We start from the raw sequence: 19,539 nt of genomic DNA, 5'->3' as shown, positions 1-19,539 counted from the left end.
TTGGTTAACAGGATCCCAAGCATCAAGCATATACTGCAGTAAAGAAATCTGTGCTCTCATGCTAGAGATACGGAAGAACTTCAGCAGGCCACAGTTCCGAAGCGCGTTCACCGTGACTGGGTCATGGAGTGCAACCATGTCCTCTGCTTCATGTTCTCGTTCTCGCCATGTAAGGGACATTTTGTTCAAAGTTCCCTGCAAGCAAACAAGAGAAGGAGTAAGTTCCTCATTTTGATGAAAAAACTGGCGAAAAAATCATCAAAAAACACATGCAAAGTCAGCTTTTCTAAGCCCAGCGCAGGCAGAGAGGCTTCCCCTTGCGCTGTAAGGCAGTCTGCCTTAAGGCTGCCTGAAATACAGCGCAATTTTCGAAAGGGGAACCTGCGCTGATGCCAGGGCGCCCTGATGAAACCCTTGGGGCTCAGAAACCCTGAAAAACATGCATGAAACTGAAAAAGGAAACCATGAAAGTGAAGGGCTAAGGTTTAGCTCCTACCTGGTCCAAACGGCGCCGAAAATCGTCCACAGAATCTCCCGGAATCAGCTGGTGAAAATCAAGGAAGAAGAGGCACCTCCAGAGCTCCAACAAGCAAAATGCAAATGAAATGGTAAATGAGAGGTAAAAACCCCTTTTTATGACTTTTTACACAGTTTAAAGTTAAATATTAGGGTTATAATCTCGTTTTCATGCAAATATTGTCCATTTCTAACAAAATTTGTTGCAGCAATTGAAGATGAAGTACTACATTTGAAAAGAGAAAAGCTAGTTAAAGTAAAAAATTAAATTTGACCATAAATCGAGCAGTTTTACCACAGAATTTATGCTCGTTAAAAAATAGAAAAGTGTGAGCAAAGTTTTTCCGCCAAAGTTCAAGCTCATTAAAAAATGAACCTATCTCGGTAAATAACCATTGCGATCGTAAATTTGTCAGCCTTAAAAGCCTTGGTCGTGTTTTCATCCATCACCTCCATTTCATTTGGCCGGTCGTTCACCCCCATATGTGTGTTTACCCTTTTGAGGAACAGCTGCGAAGAGTGATTTCACCTAGCCATCCTTGTAACACTACCGTGATTGGAAAATTCCAATTTGTACCTGGAATCAGTTGCTATCCCTGTTTATCACTCGTTCCTCAAAAGACGAGTCTTCTTTGAGCTCTTTTCACTGACTCGTAAAATATGAAAAGTTTGCCGAGTTTTGGCCTTCCAGCTCGTTAAACGACCGGAGCGCTATCCCTCCTCTAGATTTTAATCTTTTTGGACCTGAGGGATTATTGCACAAAAAGATCGAGCGCTTGTCTTGTTCGGCTCGTAAAAGTACCGAATAGCCATCCCTTTTGTATTGTTTTATACTTTTTCGGACTTAAGGGATTAGATGACGAAAAAGGAATTTTGGAGTTAACTTTCTGTACCTTTTTAGACTCTCTAAAAATGAAAAGGACCGAGTTTTCTTTGTCGTTAGACTCGTTAAAATGATTAAATAGCGACAAACTTGTCTTTAGACGAGAACGAGTTTCCCTATCGCTAGGCTCGTTAAATCATAGCGATGGGCTTGCCCGAAGGGCAGGTTATAGAACAAGCATATGTTATCCTCCTCAAGCTTGACAAAAATAAAGAGGTACTGGTCAGAAATGACTGGGGAAAAATTGGGAGAACATCAAAATTTAATGGTAGCAAGTCACTCTTGAACATGACACTTTTCCTCCGTACCACATCGGGTTGGGTTGTTTCATTCACCGGTCTCATCGCCATGGTCCTCGCCAAACCATCCACATTTTGGGTAATGCTACCGATCCATCGCATCAGTGTCGTTATATGTTCAAGAGGGGTCATTCTGAAAGTGTCAACCGTGTCCCATCCACTACCATACATTATCCTTCATCCATTCATGATCGCCACCCTGAATCATATGTCACAGTTTGTTTTCACCTCCACTAAAATCATTAGCTCCGTTCCGTGTCATTGATGTGGGATTCATTAAGGCCCTCCTTTGGCGGATCGCTTCTTGTCGACTTCAGCTCATTATCCAAGAAGTTGATCTAGGAACACCCCCATCAGTACTTTGAAGCTTGCATGCCTCAATGGCAAGTTTCTCACTTCCGGCGACAGGTATACATCAATGACCTTCGACCAGAAGATTTTGCGTGGCGTTCGACGCCAAGTCCTTTATTCACGCCACGTGAATTGTACTGCAGTACCTTGAGGGTCATCGTCATTATTGGTGATTCCTCTCGTGCTTGTTAACGGTTTTCATTATTGACCGGTAATCAAGCGATGTCTTTCCATGTTCGACTTCAGCGAAATTCTCACATGGATCGACTTGTACTTAGAGTGAAGATCGAACGAGTTTGAAGACCCCGGATCTAGTTTCATCCATCCGGGCTACGATATATATTCAGGAAATATAAAATCATTTGCCATGTACATCATTGCAGCAGATGATCATCCTATTCAAAGGATGATAATTTCAGCAGAAAATTATCAGTCTACCTTCAGACGATCGTCTGTCATATGTACCAAAATGTATTTATAAAAGCTGAGCATGGGAATGCCCGCCTCAGCTAGATCATGAAAATAGAATGAAAAATAATGTATTGTATTGTATTGTATTACAGGGCTCCTCCTCAGCACTGGAACGAACTTCAGACCCTCTAGATAAAGCATTTCACCCGATAAACGGCCTCATACTTTAGGGGGCAACTGTTATAGACATTTTTGTGCCTCGCAACATGGAGCATGAAATGTCAATAATTACAGGGATCCTCAGTCCCTAAACATGTTGTTCTTACCCCTAAAAGAACAAGGTCATCAAACAACAGCACTTCCAATCAGTTCTCCACCTGAAAACACTTCAAAACAGGCTTATTTTGGATCATGTCAGCTGCTCCACTGAGCTTCTGCGCTGGAATGCAACTGTCCCTCCTTGTACCTGCGCTGGAAGTCAAGATTAATGAAGGCTACCTACGCTGGGCGAGATTGGCCAAGTGGCACAGTCATCCTGCAAGGTGTCAACTGCCCAGGAAGCTTCCAAACTGACACTTGGTTCATGAGATTCGCCCTGTGATGAGTAAGGGGTACTTGATCACCATGTGTAAGCAAGGATCTCCAAGTGGACTCAAGAACTGAAGATTAACTGAAGAGGGAGAGGACACAAGGCAGCTTCATGTTAGTCTCAAGCTGACTCATCCTCTCTTCTTCTATCCTATATATAGAGCTCTTCTATGAGGTCTAAGGAGGCTGGAATTTTGTGTAAAGCAAGGAGGTGCTGTTGGTTTACAGTTAGAGCTATTGGGTGATTGTTTTACTAGAGGTGAAGAGGAGAGTTCTTGCTGCTGGGGAGGTGCTGCTGGATTGGAGCCATCATTGGTTGTAACCTTCTCAGAACCCTGTTACTTCTATCAATAAAGTTTTGCATGTTCTCCTATATACTTGTATTACATTGATGTATTGTATTTACATGTATATTTGATTCACTCTAATCCATGCATCAGTTATGAGTACTTGTATCTTGTAGTTTCCTCTCTTGTTTTGTGCAGGATCTGTGTGTAGCTGGACCGGCAAAGAGAGCAAAGAGCTGGGAACAAGAGACAAAGAGAGAGGACAAGGATCGACTAAGCGAAAGACACCAGGTTGGTTAATCTTTTCTTCCTTCTCTCTGTACTTTCATAAAGGGAAACATCAAAGCTTTACTTTCAGTTGTTGCTAAAGACTGTCACCTTTAGAGTAGGGATAGGGTCATCCGCATCGGATACTTTTCCCCACAACAGGGAGGCCTTCTGTATTGGGGATTGAAACCTCGATAAGTAGCCTAGTAGTTTTTTCATGGAAGGTTTTTATTTTCTAGCTCCAATTTTATCAATTTATTTGATAATTTCTTTACTAACCTTTCCATCTCCTCGATCTTCTGTCCTTCGGATTCTCTTCCATGAGTTGAGGAAGTTGCCTCCTCTTTCCCCTTTTTCTTCTCTCCAAGGTCAGTTATGCTTCTTGACTTTCCTGTTGATGTAAAATTTACTTCTGCCTCGAGAGCATCAATTTGAATTTGGTCCAAGGTACGGGACTTCCTCTCTCTGAGTGTGAAGTTGAACTCTGATTCAAAGGCCCCAACAGAAATTACTTGGGTAGTGGCCTGTGGAGGTTTAATATCAGTAGGTAGACTATTGTACAATTTATTAAACCTTTTTTATAAAATCCTACATATCCTCATTAGATTTCTTCTTCATAGCATTGAACTGAGTAAGAATGTATCCATGATCTCTCTTCTCTCCCCATTTCTGCATAAAAGAATTCTCCATTTCATTCCAAGTGTTAATGGAAGTATTCAATAAGGATTTGAACCATTTCCTGGCTTCCCCATCGAAATATTAGACGAAGTGCCTCAACACTACATCCTAGTGCTCAACATTCAAATTTTTAGCAAAGGCACATAAAACTTCTATGTGTCTCTACACTGATGTGTCATCTTCTTCATTAAACCCAAGGAAGAGCTTGAGATAGTCCCATGGCATAAAATTTAAAGGTTGAGGCACGTCTGATGGAGCATATTTGTTTAACAGGAAACCTAGGACAACCATCTGGAGCAGAGGTGGTGGTTCTTGATTTATTGGGGGTCTTTGAGCTATGACCAATTGCGAGACAACTGAATGACCATGGAATGAGAAATTGTTCACACTGTGAGTAGGGTTTCTCTGGAGGATATATTTTACTTCCTCAACTTCAAGGAGGGGAGGAAATGAGAGAGAAGGGGTGTTGACTGAAACTTCTTCTTCCTTGACCTCTAGGGAGGCGATAATAATTATATGACCACTTTCTGAAGGATATACTAGGACTTTAGGAGGAAAACCAGAGCAATGAATTATGGCATTCTCTGAGTTGGATGAGGATGTTTATGGAAATGAAGAGATAGTAGCATCAGTATTGGAGGTTTTTTCCTTCCAAATCCTTCTGGATATTAGTCTTTCTAGGTCAAATACAGATGGCATTCTTTGCTGAGAGGTATCTGAGTGGGTATGGGGTCTCTTAAAAGCCAGGGTGATGAACTTATGATTTAACAGTGGAGTCTCCAAGGTGATAAATCTACAACCCACACATCTTTGCTCACCTTATCAAAGAGTGTATGAATGTCATACCAAGGGGAAAATTTCTCTAATCTGTTCCCCGACAATGGCGCCAGAAAGTTGTTGTAACTTCTATAGACATCCTTTGGGTTGATTGGAGACTAGTGCCTAAGAAATCTTAATTAGTTTTTTCAAATTTGTCTTAAGGACTTGTAGCACCATAATTTGTCACAACTAATTCAAATAGGATTGATTCAGAACCATTCATAAACATACAATGTATGAACTAGCCTACACACAGGAAATAATCCTCGATCAATGGTGGCCAAATCAGATTGAGAGCTTGCAACAAATAAATTGTTAAGACAGACGTAATGGTAGAAGATAGTAGAGGAGAAATCCATCATACAAAGCTTAAACTTTAAGAATTATATATATTTGGATTTATAGAGAAATGAGACAAAGGAAATGTTTATGGAATGCTAAGATACATGGAGTGTTTTTTAAAGACTTAATTCCCACATCAATACATGCATTATCCATCAATAACTTGATCGAAATGAATCTTATACAACATTTTCCATCAATAACTTGATTGAAATGAATTTGCATCTAATGAGAAATATGTCTAGTAGTTGCATGACATGAAATCTAAGACGAATATTTAACATATAAATTACCTAACAAAGGTGGTTTATTAAGTAATTTCTCACAGTGAAAGCAATTTTACTATGGTACAACTAGTTTTACATGGTGTACCTCAATCCCTCTAGTAAATTAGGATAGATGATCAATTTTTTGGTGATAACATCCATTTCTCAATGTCCACAATGCTAAATATAGCCTATGTGATAGATTTCTTCTCCATTTGGTTCTTATATTCGACCCTTTTCCTATGAAGGATCACAATTAATACTCCCAACGTCTTGACAAACACCCCGCTGAATAGATTACCCCAAGAAATAACTGCCAGAATATTTGCATAACTTTCCTTGTTGTTTTTTAAGGCCTTGCATTCTAATATGAATTTTTTTTCTATTTCCACTTTTCTGGAAGAGAAAAAAATACATACACTTTCCTCCCACGGTTCTTTTGGCCTTTTCGAGTGCCTTGTTTGACAACATAGTTGATGAGAATTAGTCCTTAGCTAAGAAATACAAATTTCGTCTCTCCAAGAAATATTGGCCCCTATGTATTCATTTTGTTGATGATTATAATTGGGATTAAACTCTTTAATATAGTATTTTTTCTTTCTCCCTAGCTCCTTATCCCAATTACGATTGTGGAACTTATCCATAAATTGTGGTTTCCTATTGGTTTAAATATATTTTTAATTATAAATAAATTTAATTTAAAAACATGTCCTATTATTTAGCAAAATTGTAATTTTATGTTTTTTAAAATGATTTTTTTTGTATAAATAAATCCAAATCACTTATAACATTAAAATCATGTAAATTTAATAAAAAAAATTGTTAAAAAAAAAAAAAAAACTAAAAGGTAGAAGATTTAAAGAACAACCTTTTGGTTTAGATCCATTTTAACCATAGATTTACCAAGCGTAGGATCCATTCTCTTTATATGTGAACCTATTTTAGAGTGAAAAACTTGAAAAAAAAGTATGCACCTCAAGAGATTTAATCATCTTCAAAATGGATATATATTGGTTCTATATATGCATATAGCATGTGTAGCTTTTAATTTTTAAAACTGTACTTTTGAATGCATAAATGGATACAATGCCTTGAAAGTTTACTTGGAAACTTGGATTGTGTAAACTACACCACATAAATTTGCAATTCCAATAAATCTATGCTAGACAAAATTTAAATTTAAATTTTAAACTGGAATTAATGGCTCCAAGAAAATGGCTCTAAATTAATTTAAATTTTTTAAAAGGAGATATCTATAATTCTAAAACAAACCCCCTTCTTTATATTGACTATAGAATATCCTGGAATCTGAAGGTCACTCGAGTGAAAGGCGCTCTTTATTTAATCCCATTATAAACACAAACTGACTTTAGTCATTTCCTATGTGCAATTACATTTTTTGTGCGTTAGCGCCAACTAAGACCTATGGTAAGGTTTCTCCTCATTACCCTATATGTAATAGCTTGGATATAATATGTATATAATATTTTTACATAGTGATATGATTGGAAAAAAATGATTTAGCCAAAAATGGTAGTTTGAGCAACACATGTCAGGCAGGCATCGACATAAGTGTGAGACTGTTGCAAGCCTTAACACATTTCCTCCTCTTCGTCCTCCACCCTTTAGGTTATTATCTTTCCTTTGTTGCAAAATTTTTGCAGTAACATGATAGACATGTTATATTCCTTCGGCGTATCTTTGCACCTTAGGGGAAATTGCTAGTAATTAGTGTTGAAGAGTCATGTCTCTAAGAACATTACCATTCCTTGGAAACAACTCATACTCACGTAAATAACATATTTACCATAAGTTACCACCCACCATAATTTAAACAAATATTTGCATAAAAGATGGGAAAAGGAAAAATATGTAAATAAATATACTTATCAAGAGTTACTTCCCACAATTATTTATGAGTTCTTCAACACTTTAACATGGGTATAAATATAAATATGTAAACTCACTGTAATTTAATTTACAAAGATAAGTGATCTAATTTACAAACAAACATGTCTCTTGGGTATCTTGAGTATAAAATAAATTTGAAACTTTTCATTTTACACAATTCACTTATCATCTCATATCTTCTTGTACTTATTGTTGATGTTCTATCTACAATTACTATCAATGATTATCTAAAGCGAATGTTATTGAAGTTTTAATTTCATTGTTATTGGAATATGAAGTAAAGTTGTTATTGGGTGAATAAGTCATTGAAGTAATTGTTGAAAGCATAGAACATACCATAATGATCCTTGGACATAATTTATTTATGCTTTTCTTAAACCTCATCAAAATTATAACTATCAACATTTATGGTTGGAAATAGTAAATCTTTCAATGAATAAAGGAGAATCAATTCAATAATTTTACAATGGATTTAAATTACTTTATTTTAGATTTCGTCTCAAGGAATTTCGTTCAACTAAAGAATTAGTAGATTGTTTTCATTTCCTTGTTCATTCTTTGCAGAAAATATGGTGTAGAATTGCTATTGCTCATGAAATTTTAATCTAAATCAAGAGACACAATCCTACTCTACTTCTCCGTGGAATTAAATTCTCAATTCAGAGCATCAATAAAAAAACGTAATGAGAAATCACACAATATTTTTCTAGGGGAAAGAAACTACTAAAAACCCCTTATGCCTACTTGCATTAATCTGATGAATAAATATGTATTACAATTGCTTTCTCACTCTAAGCACAACTTGCAAGTGAATAACCTATCTCTCTTGTCATTGAGAAGCTCTGGCCCAGACTTAGTCGATGTTTGCCTCTTCATGAGCCCCAATTTCCTTGTGAAAATAATGAGGAATTAGGTCCCTATTATTTAGGAATTTACCTCCAATTGATTGTGATATTCCTAAGGTTGATCATCTGACCTCATGCAACACCTTTATAGTCAATATTAATCTACAACTAATGTTACACTACCTTGGAATCTCCACCACAGCTAGGGAACTTGAATTTTTTGCAAACACCAACTATTTTGGGATCATTGATCAGTTAACCAAATGATCACTAAGTTAGACTGTTGTCTCACTACATAACTGGCCTTCCACTAGTTTTATCAACAATTAAAACTAGTTTAATTGAAAACAACTTGAAATAATTGACCTTGATTGCTACAACTTAGCTATCACACATGCTTAACTAAACTCCAAGCCCTATAACTCAAATTAATTGAGCTAGCTGAGTGACAAGTTCCATGTCATGCAAGTTAATTGTATCCAAGTTGTTTGCTGATGTGAAAATTCGAATTTTATCAATTTGACCAAGACAAAGTCAAATTGAGACTTTCTTGCTGCATTTTTCAACACTCCTTCTCAACAATAAAGGGATTATCAACCACCCCTATCTTGCACCTGTAGAATATATTATAGAAACACCTCTCACTGTTGTTGTTGCTACTGCAACATCTGCAACTAAGAAGAATAAAAACAAACACTGAATCAACAGTGTACAACTATCTACTAGGAAAATTGTGTTTCTGCTAACTCTGCTACTATGCTTCCTTCTCTATTGTCAAAACTCCTTTGCACTCCTCAATATCTGACAAACACTGATCCTCCTACTATTGAATAATGTGGGCCCCTATAGTAAGGTAATGATCCATGAGGAGAACACATCAATGGACCCTGCCCAATTCTTTGCAATTATGGGGCTAGGGATCTACATAAATCCACCTCACACTTGGATGTATAGATGCAATTTCTCTCTCTACCCACTTAGCTCGAAATATTCCTCTACTGGAGGTCTCTTCTTGAGTGGATGCCTCCACTCTACCACATCTCTTCCCCTCCATTTATGTATTCTCCACAACTTTCTGAGGCTCCTCCTAAGGATCCATTTTAAGAGGTTTATTTTTCTCCCTCTCAATCAACCTATCTCTAATATGCCTTGCTCCTCAAGGTTGCATCTTCACTTGAACCCTAATTGCTTCACCTATCTAGTGGCTCTGTGTCTAAGGAATGCTTTCCCTTTGCTAATGATCATATCATAACCACAGTCTTACAAAATTGCTACAAAGATTAGATTTTTCTTTAGGTCTGGAATGAACATGACATGTTTGAGTCGAAGAGGAGATCTTGACTTCCTCTTAAAGGTTATTGTACCAATCTTGGTAGCATTGTACCTTTCGTCGTCCCCAAATTCAATATGCATCTTGAGATATTTCTCCTCCAGGTCACTGAAAAACTCTCTATAACTTGTCATGTGGAACAAGGCATGAGAGTCCAAGTATCGCATGCTCCCCATCATTGTGTTAGACATGCATGTGATAAGGATGAAGTCACGCTCGAAATGTGAAGCCAAAGCTTCACCTGTTGCTCCTACTGTAGGCTCCTTCTTTCTAGACTTTTTGTGTGGACACTTTGTAGCATAGTGCTCAAATTCATGATAATTGAATATTTTTATTTTGGATAAGTATTCCTTATCCCCCCTTGGCTAGATTCAATCTCACATTAGGAATTATGTTCCTTGGCCTTCAATCCTTTTCCAACTATAAAAAAATCCTCTTCCACTTCTGTGGATGTTACTCCATCTCTAGTATTCTTCCTGATCACCTCTTGTACCAAATCATACCATAAGCATTCCCAATTTAGTAATTTCTCCCACTTGTTAATCAAGTCCTAGTAGCTATGCCACCTTTTGGGAAGGCCTTGAATATCTAGGCTTACCAAGTCATCTTCTCCAACATTTACAACAATCCCATCAAGTTCATCATGAACTTGTGTAAATCTGCTCAAATACTACACAATAGTGTAATTCTTCTACATCTTTATATTTCGAAGTTTATCCTTGAGTTCCAGTTTCCTATGGTCACTGTTATTCTCGAAGAACTCTGTCAGTGCTTTCCACATTGCGAAAGGAGTTTCTTTCACATGGAGATTTGAGACAATGTGGTCTTGTACTCCCTTCAAGATTATTCTCCTCACCTTGGCTACATCTTTCTTCCACTAAGCTAGGTTCTAGGCATTAGTTGATCCAGGTTTTGGAATGTTTTTCTTGACATATTCCAACAATCCGATGTTATTCAACATTGCATCCTTGTGATGCTTCCATGCAATGAAATTAGAGTCACCTTCCAAGGAATACTCTAGTCTCATCCCTTTTAGGTCAACTTCCCAAGTCTATAGAGATCCTGCTACACTGAACTGCAAATTTGATCCTCCTGAGAAACAACTTTGAAATTCACGTTCTAATGTGAATATTTCTCTAATACCATGTAGAAATTATGATGTAAAATTACAACTTCTCATGAAATTTTAATCTAAATCAAGAGACGCAATCATGCTCTACTGCTTTGTGGAATTCAATTCACAATTTAGAACATCAATTACAAACATGCAATGAGAAATCACATAATATTTTTCTAGGGGAAATAAACTGCTAAAAACCCCTTATACCTGCTTGCATTAATTTGATGAAAAAAGATGCATTGCAATTGCTTGATCGCTTTGAGCACAACCTGTAAGTGAATAACCTATCTCTCTGATCATTGAGAAGGTCTAACCCAGACTTAGTCAAAATTTTCCTCTTCTTGAGCCCCTATTTCCTTGTGCAAATCCTGAGGAATTAGGCCCCTATTATTTAGTAATTTACCTCCAATTTATTGTGCAATTCCAATGGTTGATGATCTGACTGCATGCAAGACCTGTACACTCAATACAAGTCTACGACTAATGTTGCACTGCCTTGGAATATCCACCACAGTTGAGGAAATCAAAATCTGTACATGTACTAGCTATTTTTGGCGGATTGATCAATTAACTAGATAATAATTGAGTTAGATTGTTGTCTCATTGCAAAATTGACCTTCCACTAGTTCTATCAACAAACTTTAGAACTAGTTTAATTGAAAACAACTTGAAATAATTGACCTTGATTGCTACAAGTTAGCAATCACACATACTTAACTAAACTCCAAGCCTTGTAACTTGAATTTACTTAGCTAACTGAGCGAAAAGATCCATGTCATAAAAGTTAACTACATCCAAGTTATTTGCTCGTGTTTAAATTTGAATTTTCTCAATTTGACCAAGGAAAAGTCAAATTGAGACTTTCTTGTTGCATTTTTCAACATTCTTCTCATAAAAATAATTCATCAAATATAATTGAACAAGAGGGTTCAAATTCATTGGTTGATTCTTCTTCTGATATTATTGAACCCAATAATGAATTAAATAGTCCTTTAGGTTTACATGCATTAGGAGTTACCTTTACCTATTTTCATATTTCAGAAAATGATTTTCCTGACCTTAACTAGAAATATGAAAATACACTTGAAATTACCGCTAATGTTTATAAACAACCTCCAAAAGGTTCAATAAAAGATAATATATCTGAAGTTTCAATTAAAGAATCTAATCCTAATATTTAATTTTTCTGAAGAAGTTTATGAACCAAATAGTTCCTCAACTAATAGTTTATCCTTAGATCATAGTTCTATTAATAATTTTTTAGATCATAGTTATGCAAATCCTTTGGAAGCATTTGACTTGGTCTACTCTAATGATGATATCCCTAATCTATCTATTGAAACTTTTCCATTATCTATTAATAAAAATCTTGTAAAAGAATATAATTTTTTAGATTCTCTTACTTCCAATTAAGATGAAAATATCTCTAACACTTTTCTCATCAACATCCACATTGAATCTCTTTCTTATCCTTTCATTGATGTTCTCAATTCACATCAACCATGATACTTTCCAGAAAGAAGCTATATATAATGATGTTCTCAATTCACATCAACCATGATACTTTCCAGAAAGAAGTTATATATAATGATGTTCTCAATTCACATCAACCATGATACTTTCGAGAAAGAAGTTATATATAATGAGTACTCTATTGATGAAAGAAGTTATATATAATGAGTACTCTATTGATGATGGCATAGAATTATATCCCAAGGAAAGTGCCTCTAATATAAATAAAAAATTAGAGTCAATTCATTCCCTCATTATTTCATTAATTCATATGGATAACCATAATTTTAATAATAATTTTTCTGATGATACTATTATCCAAGTGTCCAAGAACTCTCACACTGGTAATCTTATGGAAGCTTCTTATAATGAAATTGTATTGCCACTTCTTCCGACGGACAAATTTAATAGTTACTCTTTGAACCATAGTACTGATTATTCAGCTGACTATGTACGTATAAAAGCTCTCCTATAGAAACAAGTTTTCTCCTTTCAATCTCATAGTCATCATAACTCTTCAGGTGAAAAAGTAAGTTCCGAGGAAATTTATATAGATTACATTAAGTCTAAAATTTATCACAAAAAGAATCTTGTGAGTGATGATACTAACCCATCTTGGTGTACATATTGAGATAAAATTTATGTATCTTTTGAAAATAATTACAATAGAAAAGTTCTTGTAAATATTTCTTTTTTTTTTTCTTTCGTTAAAATAGATGTACATAGGTGTGTTTACATTTCACTCACCTTCATTCTACTACATATACTAATGTTTGATTTTCTGCATCGGAAATGTGCACATACTTAGTTTATTTTATTCTTGCAATATAATGCCACATAGTCTATGTAATAAGAGTATAATTAGTGTAGAATAATTTAGTTTTCAAAAAATTATAATTTTTTATTAAAAAATTATAAAAGAAATAGTTTAATGCACACTTGTAACCCTTATTATTAGTTGTTTACATACATGTAAGATTACAAATAATTTACAATACCAAAATTAAACAATTTTAACTCTTTTTGATTTCTAGTTTGGTGTGGTTTTATTTCATTTTGATTGTAGACTTATTTGTCCTCTAATAATTTTTTATGGGAGAGCATAACAATAAAATAGGGATATCTTATTGTCCCAACATCAATTGGTGATACAAGGGAATCTTTATTCTATCTTTTACACGGGTTTTCATTTATCTTAAAGGGACATCGTTATTCAATTATGAGTCCTCTCACATTAACTCTTTTCCTCTTGAGGAACATTTTTTCCAAATGATAGGGTTCATATTTTCAAGGAAAGAATCGACCTGAGTGTAATTCAGTGAATCCCACCTGTCCTGCCTCTTTATATAAAAGCATTTGAAATTATAGTTGTAGAGAAAGATTAGGGAGTCAAAATTTTATAAGTATTGGATCCATTATGTTTAAAAATCTCATGTACCATCCCACCCATTCACCCCACTACATAAACATAGCTTACAAACATCTTTATCAAAAGGGTAACATAAAAGGGGTAGAAAACATGGGCAGTGTAAGCTGATGCAGGAGCATGTGACTCAGAGGGAAAAAGTCTTCAAAATTATTCCAAAAATCCAAAAAAATCTACAGGCAAGGGAGTGGGGTCCTTTAGCCTGCAATTTCCATGTTTTTTTGAGTTCAAGATAGGATAAAATCAAGAATAAAACATGCTAATTATGTTACAGATGGATAAGCAATGATAAAGCTTTACGCTTTAAATCATTCAATGTAAAGCATGCTTTTGTAACGAATAAGGTCTGAGAAGACCTATTCATTATTATAAATAAAGAGGCAATCGAGGCTCGCATTAGAGAGGAGCGGTGTCGGAAGTATTATTACTTAAGAAACTTTTCTCTTCGCGTGTATAATTAATAGCTTTCTGTTAATTGTGGCCTTATATGCATGTATCAATTAATTTGTTTTACTGTGTATCGAAGGTGGATGGATTTGCCTTATATCTTCCCGCATGAGATTTGATTAAGCCTTATGGCCGTTTCCCTTTCACTGATGCGTCCGCGGGCTCTTTAAATACATTTTATAAGCCCCGTGTATATTTTTGTTTACACTAAGGATTCATGAAATTTTCCCTTAAGTGGGCATTGTGGCGGACGTGAAATCTTATTAAGATTGGTTCATACCCTATCGGGTCCGAGACCAATATCGCATCGAAGAGGGCTTTTAGAACTGTAGAATGTGTGAGCTTCGATATCCCGGAGCCGAAGTATTATAAAGCGCAGCATAACGGGCGTCGGGTCCGCAGAACCACTACATTACAAACTCGTCGATAACGAACTGTCGATACATATCGAATTCGAAATCAATATAGAAAGGAGCATTAAGGGCATCGGGTCCGCGGGTGTTTGCATCGCATATTGGAGGCTTTGCACCATAGAACCCGCTGATATCGATCACTGATATCGCATCGGGGGAAAGGGAAAAGGGATATCATAAGGCCGCAATAGTATTTAAAGTAATTCTTTCGAATTAATACTCCGATAGTGTTATTCCTCTTTAAAGTGCGACAATGTTATAGAGTAATTCGTTTGGCATTACTGCCCGATAGGAAAAAAGGCCACTGTTTCTATAAATTAGCAAGGTTTGTGGGCTCGGAGAAAAAAAGATGAAGCTATTAGTTTAATGACTGATACCCATATAGAAGGGGAAAGGGAAGTTGACCCTGACATAGAAGAAATTACAGCCAGATTGAGAAGATTATCCCTAACGCCTGCACCCACGCCATCATTAGTGGTATCAGAGCCATCAACTGACATTGAATTGAATCTCAGGAGCAGGAGAAGGACTGCTTTTAGATTTGGAAGAGGACGAGGACGTGGTGGAAGAGGACGGCCTGTTGCAAATGCTGAAATAATGGAAACAGTACAAGAGCTGCGAGCTAGATTGGATGCGTTAACTTCAGATAGAAACTTAGATGATGGAGATGTCAGTGAACCTGAGGTTGAAGCTATAGAGGAGGAAGTTGTACAGGTTACTCTTGAGATGAGGTTCTTTCAGTCAGTGTTGAGATCCACAACCAGGCCAAAGACCGAGGTACCGGTATACCAAGGAGGACTGAATCCAGAAGAATTGATAGACTGGATTAATAGCATGGAGAAATTCTTCGATTATGAAGAAACAGAAGATGAGAAGAAAGTGAAGTTTGCTGTCACCAAGTTAAAAGGCCATGCAGCGCTCTGGTGGGATGGTGTGCAGGCAGAAAGGAAGAGACTTGGTAAGAAACCAATCAAGAATTGGAGCAGGATGGTAACAAAGTTAAGAGGTAAGTTTCTGCCAAGTAATTGTCAGCAAACATTGTTTAGACAAATGCAAAATCTCAGACAGAGAGCTTTGACAGTAAAAGAATACACAGAAGAGTTCTATAAGGTGAGCATAAGAGCTAGAGAAGCCCAAGATACAGATGAAAAGGTGGCTAGACATATGAATGGCCTTAGGATGGACATTCAAGATGAGATAAGTCTGTTGTCTCCAAAAACAGTAGAGGAAGCTTATCAGATAGCACTGAAAGCTGAAGAAAAACTCATGAGGAAGCAGTCTGCCAGAGGGAGAGGGACTTTCAGAGGAAAAGGAAGTCAAGGTGGTAGAGGAAGATCTACAACACCTAAAGATGGAGCTAGCAGTAGCTCAACCCAGCATGCACCCACAGGAGGTGATGCAAGAGGCAGAGGGAGTTTTTCTAGAGGAAGAGGAGGCAGAGGAAGAGGCAGAGAAATAAGATGTTACAGATGTAACAAGCTGGGACACAGAGCTTTTGAGTGCCTAGAGAATGCAGAAACAAAGCAGAGGAATGCAATTGTTGCTCCAGCTGAGGGAGAAGTACCAGTGGCAGCAGTAGCAGAAGAAGAAAATACACCAGAAAGAGGAGAATCTCTGGTAGTTAACAAAGTTCTACTTAAGCCAGCAAAGGAGATGGCTGAACCGCCACAAAGGAAGACTTTATTCAGGACAGTATGTAAAGTTCAAGGGAAATGTTGCCAAATGATCATTGATAGTGGCAGCACTGATAATTTGGTCTCTACAGAAGTAGTGGAGAAATTGAAGTTGAAGACAATGAAGCATCCAACACCTTATAAAGTGTCATGGTTGCAAAAGGGACATCAACTGTTAGTAAGTGAACAGTGTGAAGTGGAATTTCAAGTGGGAAAGTATAAAGATAAAATTGTTTGTGATGTGATGCCCATGGATGTGTGTCTCATATTTCTTGGAAGACCTTGGCAATATGACAGAGGAGCCATACATGATGGGAAAAGAAACACCTACAAGTTTGGAAAGGATGGTGTCAATCATACGTTGCTGCCTCTGCAAGAAGAAGATGTACCGGGACAGAAGACTGATCCAAAAACTCTGTTACTTGGAGGAAAGGAATACCTGAAGCAGATTGAAGAAAACGAGGTAAATTTTGTTGTAATTTGCAAGCCCAAGGTAATAATGACCTCTACTAAAGTTTCTGATTTACCCATTGAAATTCAAGAAATGCTGGAGAAATATTGTGATATTATTGTTGATGATTTGCCTAATGAATTACCACCCATTCGAAGAATCAGTCATCATATAGATTTAATCCCTGGAGCAAGCCTACCTAACAAAGCAGCATATAGAATGACTCCTACAGAAAATGAAGAAGTTAAGAAACAGGTACAAGAACTGCTTGATAAGGGCTGACCAGAGAAAGCCCGAGTCCTTGCGCAGTGCCAACAGTGTTGAGCCCAAAGAAAGATGGAGGCTGGAGAATGTGTACAGATTCGAGAGCCATCAATAAGATCACAATCAGGTACATATTTCCATTACCGAGAATTGAATATTTAATGGATTTCTTGACTGGAGCAAAGTATTTCTCAAAACTAGATCTTAAAAGTGGGTATCATCATATAAGAATAAGAGAGGGGGATGAGTGGAAAACCGCTTTTAAGACCAATGAAGGACTATATGAATGGAGAGTGATGCCTTTTGGGCTGTCAAATGCACCAAGTACATTCATGAGGCTCATGAATGAAGTTCTTAAAGAGTTCATTGGAAAATTTGTAATAGTATATTTGGACGATATATTAGTCTATAGCAGGTCCAAGGAGGAGCACATGAGGCATTTAAATTATGTCTTACAGAAGCTACAACAAGAAAAACTATTGTTGAATTTGAAGAAGTGTTTATTCATGAAAGAGGAGCTGGTGTACTTGGGATTTGTTATTTCTGCTGAAGGGTTGAAGATGGATCCAGAGAAGATCAAGGCAATTATGGAGTGGCCTTCACCCAAGAGTGTTTTTGAGGTAAGGAGTTTTCACGGTCTTGCTAGTTTTTACAGAAAATTCATTAAGAATTTTAGTAAGATTAATGCACCTATTATTGAGACCATAAAGAAGGATAAACAACCATTTAAATGGACTGCTGAAGCAGAGAAAAGCTTTCAGCTGTTAAAGAAGAAAATAACTGAAAAGCCTGTTTTGGTTCTTCTTGATTTTAACAAAACTTTTCAAGTTAAGTGTGATGCCAGCGGAGAAGCAATTGGAGGAGTTTTAAGCCAAGAAGATAGATCAATAGCTTATTTTAGTGAAAAGCTAAATGATGCAAAAAAGAAGTATTCTTCTTATGATAAGGAGTTCTACGCAGTTGTGCAGGCATTAAAGAAATGGAGGCATTATTTAATGTCAAAAGAATTTATTCTTTATTCAGATAACCATGCATTGCAGTTCATAATGCAACAGCCAAAGCTCAGCCAGAGACATGCTAAATGGGTAGAATATCTTCAAGGTTTCCATTTTGTGTTGAAGCATATAACTGGGTAGTCAAACAAAGTTACAGATGCCTTAAGTAGGAGAAATGTATTGCTTCAAGAAAGTCAAATCCAAGTGTTGGGTTTCGATTTTCTTAAGGAATTATATGAGACCGATTCAGACTTTAAAGAGGCATTTGAAGCTTGTAAAAATCCTGTTTTGGTGGATAGGAGCAAGTGGTTGGATTATTTTCTACAAGATGGACTGTTATTTAAGAAAAATCAGTTGTGCATACCAAACTGTTCAATGAGAGAGAATTTAATCAAAGAGAAACATAGCGGAGGACTTGCAGGACATTTTGGAGTAGAAAAGACTTTTGAACAGCTCAACAGATTTTATTTCTGGCCGAAGATGAAATCTGAAGTAGAGAAGTAAGTAAGAAATTGTAAAGTCTTCCAATATGCAAAAGGAAGGAGCCAGAACACAGGTTTGTATATACCATTACCAATTCCAGATAGGCCTTGGGATATGGTAAGTATGGATTTTGTGCTGGGATTACCAAAGACTCAAAGAGGTTATGATTCAATTTTTGTTGTAGTGGATAGATTTTCAAAAATGGCACACTTTATTCCATGTTATAAAACTAGCGATGCTTCCCACATTGCTAATTTGTTTTTTAAAGAGATTGTAAGATTGCATGGATTGCCCAAAAGCATTGTCTCAGACAGGGATTCAAAATTCGTTGGACATTTCTGGAGAACACTATGGAAGAAGTTGGGAACTAAATTAAGTTTTAGTTCTGCCTATCATCCACAAAATGATGGACAGACTGAAGTTGTGAACAGAATTTTAGGCAATCTTCTGAGGAGCCTTACTGCAGAACATCCAAAGCAATGGGATCAAGTGTTAGCACAAGTTGAGTATGCATATAATGACTCACCAAACAGGAGCACAGGACAGAGCCCATTCCATATTGTTTATGGAATGCATCCTAGAGGAATATCTGAATTAAGGAATTTGGGAAAAGAAGAAATGAGAAGTGCAGAGGGTGAAGACTTTGCTTCAAGAATGCAGGCGATACATGAACAAGTGAAACAACAGCTGCAGGATAGCAACATCAAGTACAAAACCAGAGCAGATATGAGGAGAAGAGAGGTGAACTTTGAAGTTGGGGATTTGGTTTTAGCACATCTCAGAAAGGAGAGATTTCCAAAGGGGGAGTATAATAAGTTAAAATCCAAGAAAATTGGACCGTGCAGAATACTGAGGAAATTCTCTGCAAATGCTTATGAGATTGAATTACCACTTGATGTGGGAATATCACCAATTTTTAATGTTGCAGACTTGTATAAGTATGAGAATGAAACTGCAGATGA

The sequence above is a fragment of the Pinus tabuliformis genome, chromosome 9 (genome assembly GCF_031772625.1).
Source record: "Pinus tabuliformis cultivar Carrire ecotype Pingquan chromosome 9, CPIR1, whole genome shotgun sequence".
Classification (NCBI taxonomy): domain Eukaryota; kingdom Viridiplantae; phylum Streptophyta; class Pinopsida; order Pinales; family Pinaceae; genus Pinus; species Pinus tabuliformis.
Note: the sequence above shows the minus strand (reverse complement) of the source record.